This window comes from Astyanax mexicanus, chromosome 1 (assembly GCF_023375975.1).
Source record: "Astyanax mexicanus isolate ESR-SI-001 chromosome 1, AstMex3_surface, whole genome shotgun sequence".
Lineage (NCBI taxonomy): Eukaryota > Metazoa > Chordata > Actinopteri > Characiformes > Acestrorhamphidae > Astyanax > Astyanax mexicanus.
This window is the reverse complement of record NC_064408.1, coordinates 102,052,952-102,064,879: the sequence shown is the minus strand read 5'-3', so window position 1 is coordinate 102,064,879 and position 11,928 is coordinate 102,052,952. Positions and strand designations below refer to the sequence as shown.

At 39.4% G+C, this 11,928-nt stretch overlaps 1 long non-coding RNA gene across 1 annotated transcript; it reads left to right on the top strand.

The window, feature by feature from the left end:
- Positions 1–6,369: 6,369 nt before the first annotated feature.
- Positions 6,370–11,658, top strand: LOC125780658 (uncharacterized). The gene is made up of 3 exons (XR_007423929.1): positions 6,370–6,569; positions 8,885–9,793; positions 9,908–11,658. It is a non-coding gene; the product is annotated as an uncharacterized LOC125780658 (long non-coding RNA).
- Positions 11,659–11,928: the final 270 nt, after the last annotated feature.

Here is an 11,928-nt window from a genome sequence, read left to right as displayed (position 1 = left end):
ACATACTTCTTTCACATATTTTGCCCAGGTTTTACAGGCAGTTCTATTAGTATATAATACACAGTACATACACTTTCCAGTCACTGTATTAGGTACACCTTGCTAGTACCAGGTTGGACCCACTTTTGCCTTCAGAATTGCCTTAATCCTTTGTGGCATTCAAGATTCAACAAGGAAACCTTCCTCAGAGAGTCTGGTCCATATTGACATGATAGTATCATGCAGTTGCTGCAGGTTTGTCAGCTGCACATCCATGATGTGAATCTCCCGTTCCACCAAAGCTGCTCTATTGGATTGAGATCTGGTGGCTGTGGAGGCCATTCGAGTACAGTGAACTCATTGTTGTGTTCAAGAAACCAGTCTGAGATGATTGGTGCTTTATGACATGGAGCATTATCCTGCTGGAAGTAGCATCAGAAGATGGTACACTGTGGTCATAAAGGGATGCACATGGTCAGCAACAATACTCAGGTAGACTGTGGAGTTGACACGATGTGCAATTGGTACTAATGGGCCCAAAATGTGCAAGGAAATTTCCCCCACACCATTGCACCACCACCACCAGCCTGAACCGTTGATGCAAGGCAGGATGGATCCATGCTTTTATGTTGTTGACGCAGCAGAAATCTGTTGGCACTCGGTGTGTTCTGCTGCTGTAGCTCATCCACCTTAAGGTTCGATGTGTTGTGGTTCAGAGATGCTCTTCTGCAGACCTCGGTTGTAACGAGTGGTTATTTGAGTTACTGTTGCCATTATATCAGCTTGAACTAGTCTGGCCGTTCTTCTCTGATCTCTGGCATCAACAAAGCATTTGCTCCCACAGAACTGAACTGCAGCTCACTGGATATGTTCTCTTTTTCAGACCATTCTCTATAAACCCTAGAGATGGTTGTGCGTAAAATCCCAGTAGATCAGCAGTTTCTGAAATACTCTAACCAGCCCGTCTGGCACCATCAACCATGCCACATTCAAAGTCACTTAAATCAACTTTCTTCCCCATTCTGATGCTCGGTTTGAACTGCAGCAGATTGTCTTGGCCGTTTTTTTTCAGTATATAGTGCAACATTTAAAACACAACTGCCAATTCAACCTCCATCCCCTACTTTTAGTCCATTACACCATATCTAACAAACTTACCTATGACGTTCTTTGTGGGTTGAGTGGTATTCAGCAGAAGTGCTGCTGTAGAGGAGTTCCACACTGTAGCTTCAACTGACAGTATATCTGTCAATGCCTTCAGTGGAACTGAAGAAATTCTCATTGGTTCAGGAGTCACTGTTCTATAAAACAAGAGTTGACATAAAAAAACAGAAAAAGGTAAGAATCTGGAAGCCATCTTTTACAGTTCCCCTCTTACCCGGTTTGCTAACATGCCATTTCTAAATAAGACCTTAGCAGATTTGTACAAATACAACGGAAAATATGCCTCATGTCTTTCATTAAGTTTCACAAAGGTGTAACATACTTATTTTACAGATCACATTTCAGCTAGCATCCACTAGTGATGCAGTTTTGCAAAATACACACAACCTGTCTGTCATGTATTTAAAGAAGAATAAAAATATAGTAGTTTTCTGTAATCTTGCATTATTTTATTAAGAAACATAATCATTATATTAATTATGTTCATGAGAAAATCCAGTGAGTATTATATATATATATATATATATATATATATATATATATAAAACTATAACTATTGGTTTATTTATATTTACTGGTTTATTTGAGCACCACCAGTTGCAATATGTTCCACTGTCTGCAGCATAGTAATACGACTCACAGTACATTTTGGTCCACGTGCAGTTATAAATTACAAGTATTAACAGATAAAATGAGTGAATATACAGTATATTACGAGCAAGGAACATACAGTAGCAAACTGTGCTAGAAGAACCTGAACATGGAGAAAAGAAAACTTACCCAAGAGTTGTAATATTGCAGCAGTTGTTGTTTTGCTCAGAAAATCCGTAGTCCTCTGAAGTATTTGAAATCTGACTACATTTACATGTAAAAACTGAGGAAACTGGCCCACTGTCTGTGAACAAAACCACAGGACAAAATAAGTAAAGAAAACTGAACAGAATACTCTACCATTGCAGGTTACGAAAAAGATGCTAATTATAAAAACAGACAGTCAGTGACATCAAATATGAAGTAAATCAATTAAAGCTCTACATAGATATATTTATATGACATATATTTTACAAAGGTATTATATTTTCTCCCCATTTCTGTAGTATGATTTTGAACTCCTCTGCAAAAAAGTGACATTTCAAAATGTCTTTTGCAGTCAGAAAGTGGTTTCGGTAATCATATGAGCTGTTTTCTTTTCTTGTTCATTAAAAACAATATATTGTTATACATTTAGTTGATAAAAAATTGTTCTGAATTGTTCATGTAAATATTAACTGCATTCATTTTTTAAAATAATTTCATATCATAAAAGCAAATTATTGTATAAAGTATGTGTAAATTAAAAATAAAGTAAAAAAAAAATGATTTAGAAAGCATCCACAGTGAATTAATCTTATCTTGCATCTGAAGTGTAATGTACTCGTCTGCACTAGTAGGGCTCGGAGGGGTGGACGTTGCTAAAGAATCAGAAGGGATATTTGTTGTAAATTAACACAATTTGGAATATATGGGCAGCAATAAAAGTAACACCAGCAAGTGGGCTTTCGTCGCAATATATCCACATTTATTTTGACTCATTCTCTATATATTTAAATATACATTTATTACAAATTTACCACAAAACACATTTCTCAAAAGATATTCTATTTCATATTCTATTTACTTTGACATTACGTTGTGTTATTTTTTTTTTTCTACAGTCCTATCTGGACAGCAATAGTTTCTCAGGGGGGACGTCTGTGAAAAATATTTCATACTTTTACTCAGTAATAAAACTCTTGCATCTGGACTGCAAATGGAAAAACAGGAGGACCAGTGAGTTTTTTGTCTTTCTGTCACGTGACATTGCGTTCAGTAGCTCCTCCATTTCCACTCGCAGTTTTTTTTTTACGTAGGTCTCTATGGAAACATGCACCCAAAGTGTAATTACGGTGCGTGACAGTGGACAAATAGATATTTTATTAAACATGAGGAGACGAAACTCAGAGATGTGTAAAAAATTACCGGAGGACCACAGAGTTCAGTGAAAAACAGATCATTCAGTCTGTAACTTTCTCAGAGGAGAAAAACACTGACATGGTTGTCCTGGGTGGGAATAAAATCAGTTAGCTAATGATAGTGTCAGTTTCAAATAAACAAATATAATAAACACATTTTCTTTCTACAAACTCTGAACAATATTTTATGAATAAAGCTTAATTCATTTTTTACTGGCTCTGTCCAGGGGGCTTCTGAGGACAACAGCAGTTAATTATGCTAATGCTGATAGCACAGTAAAGAAATACTGTATTCAGTTACAACACTTTGAATTGGCAACTGTTTGTAAAAAAAAATATATATATAAATACATATATATAAATATGTTTGTTTTTGCATCCAACATAATGTCAGTTCTGTTTCCACAGTGGATGTGAGTATCAGACTGCTGTGAGCCTCACAATGGAGCTCTGCAGACATACTGTCACGATTGACCCAGGCAGGGAGACGAGGAGACGGACGCAAGTGCAGGTAGGACAGACTTTAATACGTAAATAAACAAGAAACAAACCAAAACAAACCAGAGATAATAATAACATAAATAGACAAGAATGCTAATAAAACAAACTAGGAGAACAACAAGGAGCTAAACTAAACAGATAATAAACAAACAGGGCTAGGGATATATACAAGGGAATAAATATGTACATAAACAAGGAACTAGAACAAACAAGAGAATAAACAGGGAATATAAACTTAACACAGAACTAAGAACGTAGAAATAAACTGGCAAAAACGGGGCAAGACAAACGACAGAGGAAGGTGCAAAGACCGACGGATAAACATAGACAAATAGGGTACTATATATAGTAACATAAAACACTGAACACCTGGGGAGACAGGTAACGAGGGGCGGAGACACACACGTGACGGAAAACTACTGGAGGAACACACTAGGAAACGGGGAAAACACAAAGAAACAGAGCGAGGCCGTGACACATACTGGCCAGTGTTCCCAGTTTCTGTGGTGCCTTGTTTACCATTTCTGGTGTTATTTAAGTCTGTGGCCTGTTAATTTCCTGTTTGGTTTCTGCCCAGATTAGGAGACATTTTTCAGGTTATGGTTTCAGTAAGTTATATTAAAGAATTAAATAATATAATATAATATAATATAATACTATAAAGAGACACATTTCCTTAAATTTTGTTTTGCAGTTCCTGTCTTAAAATAAGCATTAACATGAGTCGATCTAACTATTAGTCCTAAAACAGATACATTTTACCTACCAGTATCATCTTGTCTAAAATCAGTGTTTTTTGTAGGTAAAGATGGTGTTGAAGAAGTTCTTGTTCTTGCATCCAGTACTGTCATGGTTTTCTTTACCCAGGGTTTCTTTGGGTCTGAGCAAACAGGGATTCCTCTCACAGTTGTGAATCTGTAAAATCATGGATTTAATTTTATGCGTCAAGTTTAAAAAGTTAAAGTGGAAGTCTTGTTAAAATAAATTACTGTAGATATACATTTACTCCATACAGATACAGATCAAGTAAATTATCTTTAAGGATCTTTAAGTCATAATATTAGGAAATTAAAGTTGTAATATTACGAGATTATAGTCATAAAATTACAAGGATAAAGTTGTAAATATAAAAGTCATAATATTACAAGAATAATGTTGTAATATTATGAGAATAAAATCATAATATTACAATAATAAAGACGTAATATTAAAAAGTTAAAGTCGAAATATATCCATTACTCTCATAATATTACGACTTTAAACTTGAAATATATGACAATTTTACTCTTGTAATATTATAACTTCACTCTTGTAATATACCAAATTTATTCTCAAAATATTATGCCTTTAATCTTGTAATACTATGACTTTATTCTTTAATATTACAACTTTATTCTCATAGTATTACAACTTTATTCTCATAATATAATGACTTTATTCTTGCAATATTTCGACTTTAATCTTCTAATATTCTGACTTTATTCTTGAAATATTATGACTATAGTCTCTTAACCTCATAATACAATAAATTTAGCCTCAAAGTTATTTTTTATTTTTTTTCAGTGGCCCTTAAATCCCATCATAGTCCTACACTGGGACTAACATAGACATTCCCAATGACGATTTTTCACTGCTGCTCAGTTTAGTCTAAATCCTGTCACAAACTATGCCTTAGAAACAAGCACAAATTAATATCTAAATGCATCCACTGTACTCACACAACAGCATCAACATGGCAGAGACCTGATTTCTGCACATAGTAACTCTTTATTCTTTGGACTTGAAGAACCGTGTTTGAAGTCCCGAGGCATTTACATTTGCCAACTGGTCCAGTCTCTGTTGGCAGAAGAAAAACATGACAACAACATGTAAACTACACAAGAGACAAATGCAGCCACAGAGTAGTCAATTATAAGAATGGAGAAAATAGAATAAAATAGAATAAAAAAAGTCTAAAATAGCAGCTTTTAAGAACCTCACCCAGCCTTTGTGTGGCTGTCAGCAGCAGAGCTGTAGTCAGACACAGTAGTACAGTTCTCATGTTCTCACTCTGCAGACGCACGATCTGATTTCCTCGGGTTGCTGTTGTCACTCCCCGATCTGTACCCCCTGCCCGATTTGTGCCGCGCATGCGCACGCATGCGCACTGCAAACTGAGCGAGATGAGCAGGGGCACAGATCGGGTAGGTAATGCCAAGGTGTACTTCCGCCCACATTGTCGCAAACAGCTCGTACACTGTGGTGTCAAAATTAAGGATTTTAAGTTTTACAGAGCTGTGCAGAGTACATTTTCGTTAAATTCAGCATTCACGCCATCCTCCAACGAAGGAATTTTGATGAATGTGTTGTACCTGTTATTTATAATAATTTGCTGTGTATTTTAAGAATAAAAAGAATTTTTAAATGTGAAGTAATTTACAGACTTGGTATATGTAACAAAAAATAAATAAAAACACAGCAGGCTCACACATTTTAACAGATTATTTTCGATTTTTAATTATTTTAAACACCTATCTGTCTATCTAGAATTCAGAAAACGGAAGTTAAGCTTGATCAGCGATCTCACAGCGCCGACAACTGTTGACAGCCGTGGCTGCCCGATATGCGCCCCCTGCTCAGTGTGCAGTGCGCATGCGCGGCACAAATTGGGCAGGAGGTATAGATCGGGGAGTGACAGCTGTTGTTCCTGGAACAACGTGGCACGATCTGATTCCTCGGGTTGCTGTTGTTCCTGGAACAACGTGAATAAAGTGGATCCAGGACCAACAACCCTCACATCCAATCAGATTTAGCGTCTCTCAGTGACGTCATTACAAGCGCGACTGCCCAAAAAGACCGCGAGGAGATTAAAAAAAAAAAAAGACCGCGAGGAGATTCAACCACCAGTAATTGCTGTACCCCATTGTGCATACAGGCTGTGCAGTGTGGAGAAAGGTAAGATATCTCCTGTATCTCCTCTAATCTGTGTTGATACTGTTTTAACTCAACTAAAGTCTGGCTCTTAGGCTCTTTTTTATGGATGCATATTTGAAAGTTAGAGCCCCCACCAGAGCCCTTTTTGGGAAAATGTTTTAAGCACGAGCTAGCTAGATTATCTAGGTTTACATGCTAACTACATGCTAATGTATTTAGCTAGCTAGTTTACATTTTAAAGACTGGTGAATTCAATGGACCTTAGGATTTAACACTTGTTTTAATTATATGAATATCTACAACTTAGCTGGCTTATGTTAGTTAGCTAGATAATGTTAGTTAGCTAGATAATATGTTAGTTGGTTAAGTAAGTTACTGTATTACTTTGCTAGCTAGTTAGTTAGCTAGTTAGGTTAGATAGTTATCTATCTACCTGGTTAATTACTTACTGTATTTGTTAGTTAGCTAGTTAGGTTAGGTAGTTATCTATCTACCTATTTAATTACTTACTGTATTAGTTAGTTAGCTAGTTAGGTTAGGTAGTTAGCTATCTACATAGTTAATTACTTACTGTATTAGTTAGTTAGCTAGCTCGTTAGCTAGTTAGGTTAGGTAGTTATCTATCTACCTAGTTAATTACTTACTGTAATAGTTAGATAGCTACTTTGTTAGTTAGTTAGTTCGATAATTTGTTAGTTAGCTAGTAACTTACTTGTCTTCGTCAATTAGCAGCCTACTTAGTTTGCTACTTACTTAGTTAGCTAGCTACTTTGTTTGGTTATTTAGGTTAGTTAGTTAGCTATCTACTTACTTATTTAACTACGTACTTTATTAGTTAGCTAGCTACTTTGTTAGTTAGGTTAGTTAGTTAACTCTCTGCTTACTTAGTTAGCTACGTTAATTGCATACCTACTTTCTTAGTTTGCTACTTACTTTGTTAGTTATTTAGTTAGCCAGCTAGCATGCTTTACAATTTGATTTGGACAACTTGGATCTATTGCCCTATTATGGAAAGGCTTTAAAGCTATCTCACTTGCTTATGTTAGTTTATTGTTACTTTAGGTTACATTTTCAAAGACAAAATAAATTATTGGAGGTTAGAATTGAACATTTTATACCTCGGCACAGTATTATCAAATGTGCATTGTTTTTTTTTTTATTATTTAATTTAAGTTAAGGCAGGGCCACCGTGCATGTTGTTGAGCCAGGGCCGTCGTGCCATGTTGTTGAGCCAGGGCCGCCGTGCCATGTTGTTGAGCCAGGGCCGCCGTGCCATGTTGTTGAGCCAGGGCCGCCGTGCCATGTTGTTGAGCCAGGGCCGCCGTGCCATGTTGTTGAGCCAGGGCCGCCGTGCCATGCTGTTGAGCCAGGGCCGCCGTGCCATGCTGTTGAGCCAGGGCCGCCGTGCCATGCTGTTGAGCCAGGGCCGCCGTGCCATGCTGTTGAGCCAGGGCCGCCGTGCCATGCTGTTGAGCCAGGGCCGCCGTGCCATGCTGTTGAGCCAGGGCCGCCGTGCCATGCTGTTGAGCCAGGGCCGCCGTGCCATGCTGTTGAGCCAGGGCCGCCGTGCCATGCTGTTGAGCCAGGGCCGCCGTGCCATGCTGTTGAGCCAGGGCCGCCGTGCCATGCTGTTGAGCCAGGGCCGCCGTGCCATGCTGTTGAGCCAGGGCCGCCGTGCCATGCTGTTGAGCCAGGGCCGCCGTGCCATGCTGTTGAGCCAGGGCCGCCGTGCCATGCTGTTGAGCCAGGGCCGCCGTGCCATGCTGTTGAGCCAGGGCCGCCGTGCCATGCTGTTGAGCCAGGGCCGCCGTGCCATGCTGTTGAGCCAGGGCCGCCGTGCCATGCTGTTGAGCCAGGGCCGCCGTGCCATGCTGTTGAGCCAGGGCCGCCGTGCCATGCTGTTGAGCCAGGGCCGCCGTGCCATGCTGTTGAGCCAGGGCCGCCGTGCCATGCTGTTGAGCCAGGGCCGCCGTGCCATGCTGTTGAGCCAGGGCCGCCGTGCCATGCTGTTGAGCCAGGGCCGCCGTGCCATGCTGTTGAGCCAGGGCCGCCGTGCCATGCTGTTGAGCCAGGGCCGCCGTGCCATGCTGTTGAGCCAGGGCCGCCGTGCCATGCTGTTGAGCCAGGGCCGCCGTGCCATGCTGTTGAGCCAGGGCCGCCGTGCCATGCTGTTGAGCCAGGGCCGTCGTGCCATGTTGTTCGCTGATAAATGTAGATATTTTATTATTTGTCCAGTCAAGTATTATTATATTGGTTATACCTTTACTGAAATGTATACATGTGCCATTTAAAAATATTATTTTGTAAAAAAAAAAACTGATTTCTTTTATTTTCAGAAATGGAAGAAATAATTAAAAGAACAGTTCTGGAACAAGAGCGAAAGACAACTGGTGCCAACAAACAAGTCAACGTATTTGTTATTGAACAACAAGATGACTGCTCCAAAGTGATTTTGGAAAAGCTTTTAACTACACCTTTGAAAGGCCAGTACAAGACCTATAATTCAGCTGCAGTAAAGATCGGCAAAGAGGATATTTTAGCTTTCCCTGTCTTAGGTCTGGAGTGAAAACCATAAACAGCTACAGAGCAGTCGGATGTAAGGCCTATGTTTCATTTAAAATAATCAATGACTGGGAGAACTTTTCTGTTAGTGTACAACGCATTTATGATGAACACAATGACCACAATCCCACTGACCCTAGTGAAGGAGAGTTTCAGCGCATTTGTCCAGTACTGGTAACACGGATTGAAGAATTGTTGGCACTTGGAACCAAACCAGATGTTATACTCACTGAATGCCACAAGTGGGCCAAGAAACAAGGACACAGTGATCTACACAGTCGTGAGTATTTTGTTACTCCACGTGACATTGACAATGTCAGAACCTGCATGATGAGAAAAAAACACTTCTACTCTAATGACAGCCAGAGTGTGGATGCATTACTGAAGGGACCTTTTCAAGAGCATGTTTTATACTACCAGCCATATGCATCAAACCAAGAGCTGATCATCGTTTTGCAGACACCAATTATGAAATCTCAGCTGGAGAAACACTCAAGACGAATTGTATTTGTTGACACAACCTACTGTGTGAACCAGTATTCATTCCCTTTATTCACACTTGTTGTGAAAGATGACCATGGACGAGGAGTGCCTGTGGCCTATGCAATAGTTGGCAATGAAACTCAGAAGGTTCTGGAAAAAGTTCTTGAAGTTCTTAAAAAGCAGTTTCCAACTCCTCCAAGGTAATTTATATTCATGCAAATATAGTCATTTGTATGCAGTACAAATTTCTAGGTAATAATATTAAAATAATAATTTAATCAGTAATAAGTAATTATTGTTTGTTTTTCTTTTAGAGCATTCATGGTTGACAAAGACTTTGCTGAAATCAATGCCTTGTCTGCAGTGTTTCCAGAATCTAGCATATTGTTATGCTGGTACCATGTCTTGTGTGTGTGTGTGTGTATGTGTGTGTGTGTGTGTGTGTGTGTGTGTGTGTGTGTGTGTGTGTGTGTGTGTGTGTGTGTGTGTGTGAGAAAGTGTGAAAATTCAGATGGTATTTGTCTTTTGGAGCAAAACGATCCTAAACAGAAGTAATGATTAAACATAAATTGTCCTTTTTTTTTTTTTTAAACTAAGATTAATATGCTGATTTTGTCTGTTATGTAAGATGTGGCTCCTGGCTTGATGTTTTAGTTTAGCATTTTAAACTAATAGTGCTGTTAAAGCCATATTTTAATCGAATTACACCTAGTAGAAAGTGTGGGATAACGATCATATTCGAAAGGAAGATAAACGTCACCAGGAACAATAAATTTAACATTTAGGCTAAAATCCAGTTTTTAATAAGCTCCACATACAGAGTTAGCATTAAACACACTATGTCTGATGTCTCAGCATGGAGCTGAAGTGGTTCCTAAAGGTGTCCTTCAATAATTCATTCCATGCAGTTAGGCCTGTCACAATTATATTGTCAACTTATTGTACAATAAATGGACGTGCCCTCAATAATATTTACCGTATTTTTCGGACTATAAGGCGCACTTAAAAACTTTTAATTTTCACAAAAATTGACAGTGCGTCTTATAATACGGTGCGCCTTTTGTATGGATTTTACCCGTCAGGTTGTAAGGAGCAGTAAACGCACACTCCGTGCAGCGTTATAGAGAGTTTCAGTGCTATACAGAGTCCAGAGCCGTGCAGCTCCGAGGCTGAGCAGCAATAGCATTAGCTAGATGCTAACCGCTAAGCTAGCTAGCTTATTCACTGTTCAGAGATCAGTATTATCTAAATTTTACTCGTCAGGTTGTAAGGAGCAGTAAACACACACTCCGTGCAGCGTTATAGAGAATTTCAGTGCTATACAGAGTCCAGAGCCGTGCAGCTCCGAGGCTGGATCAGCAATAATAGCATTAGCTAGCTTATTCACTGTTCAGAGATCAGTATTATCTAAATTATCTAAAGTAAACACACACTCCGTGCAGAGCCGTGCAGCTCCGTGGCTGGAGCAGCAATAGCATTAGCTAGATGCTAACCGCTTAGCTAGCTAACTTTTTCACTGTTCAGAGATCAGTATTATCTAAATTTAGTACTTTTAATACTGCTGGAGCAGTATTATTAGAGTTAGATGCTAATCGCTAAGCGTTCACCGTTCAGAGGTGAGTTATCGGCCTGTAAGTCTGTGCTGCTTTGCCTGGCTAGCATTAGCTAGATGCTAAGCACTAACTCTCTCAGAGGTGAGTTTTATCAGCCTGTAATCTGCTTGTTTACCGTGTTAAAACAAGCTACGGGGGACGAATCGCTAGCTAATATCTCACTGTCTTACCAGAACACGCAGGATTACTCAGTGTAACGCTGTCGTTTAAGTTTGGGTTAACTTTACTAGTTTAGGGGACTAGCTAGCGTGCTAGCGGATAGCTATGCTAACGCTGGTGCAGCAAGCCTTAGTGGACATCTGGAAATCTAAGCTTACTGTAAATAAACTGAAGCACGTTACTCACCCAAATAAACAGTTTTCAGGAGAGGAATCTGTGTAGATTAATATCCAGCACTCGTTTGACTTTGAAAGAGCTAGATTTATATATACTGAGACGCTCCACCGGCAAGACACCCCCACCCCCGCACCCCCCCCCACCCCGCCATGGCGCCACCCCTGTTCACTTTGATATAGGCACCCTTTCTAGTGTCACTTAATGCTCCTTATAATGCGATGCGCCCTATGTATGGAAAAATAGCAGAAAATAGGCGTTCTTTGATGGTGCGTCTTATAATACGGTGCGCCTTATAGTCCGAAAAATACGGTAATAATCATGATCTCTCTCTATTATATCTGTCTATTGTTTATTTGTATGCATACATAACAGTGAACAGTATTTTA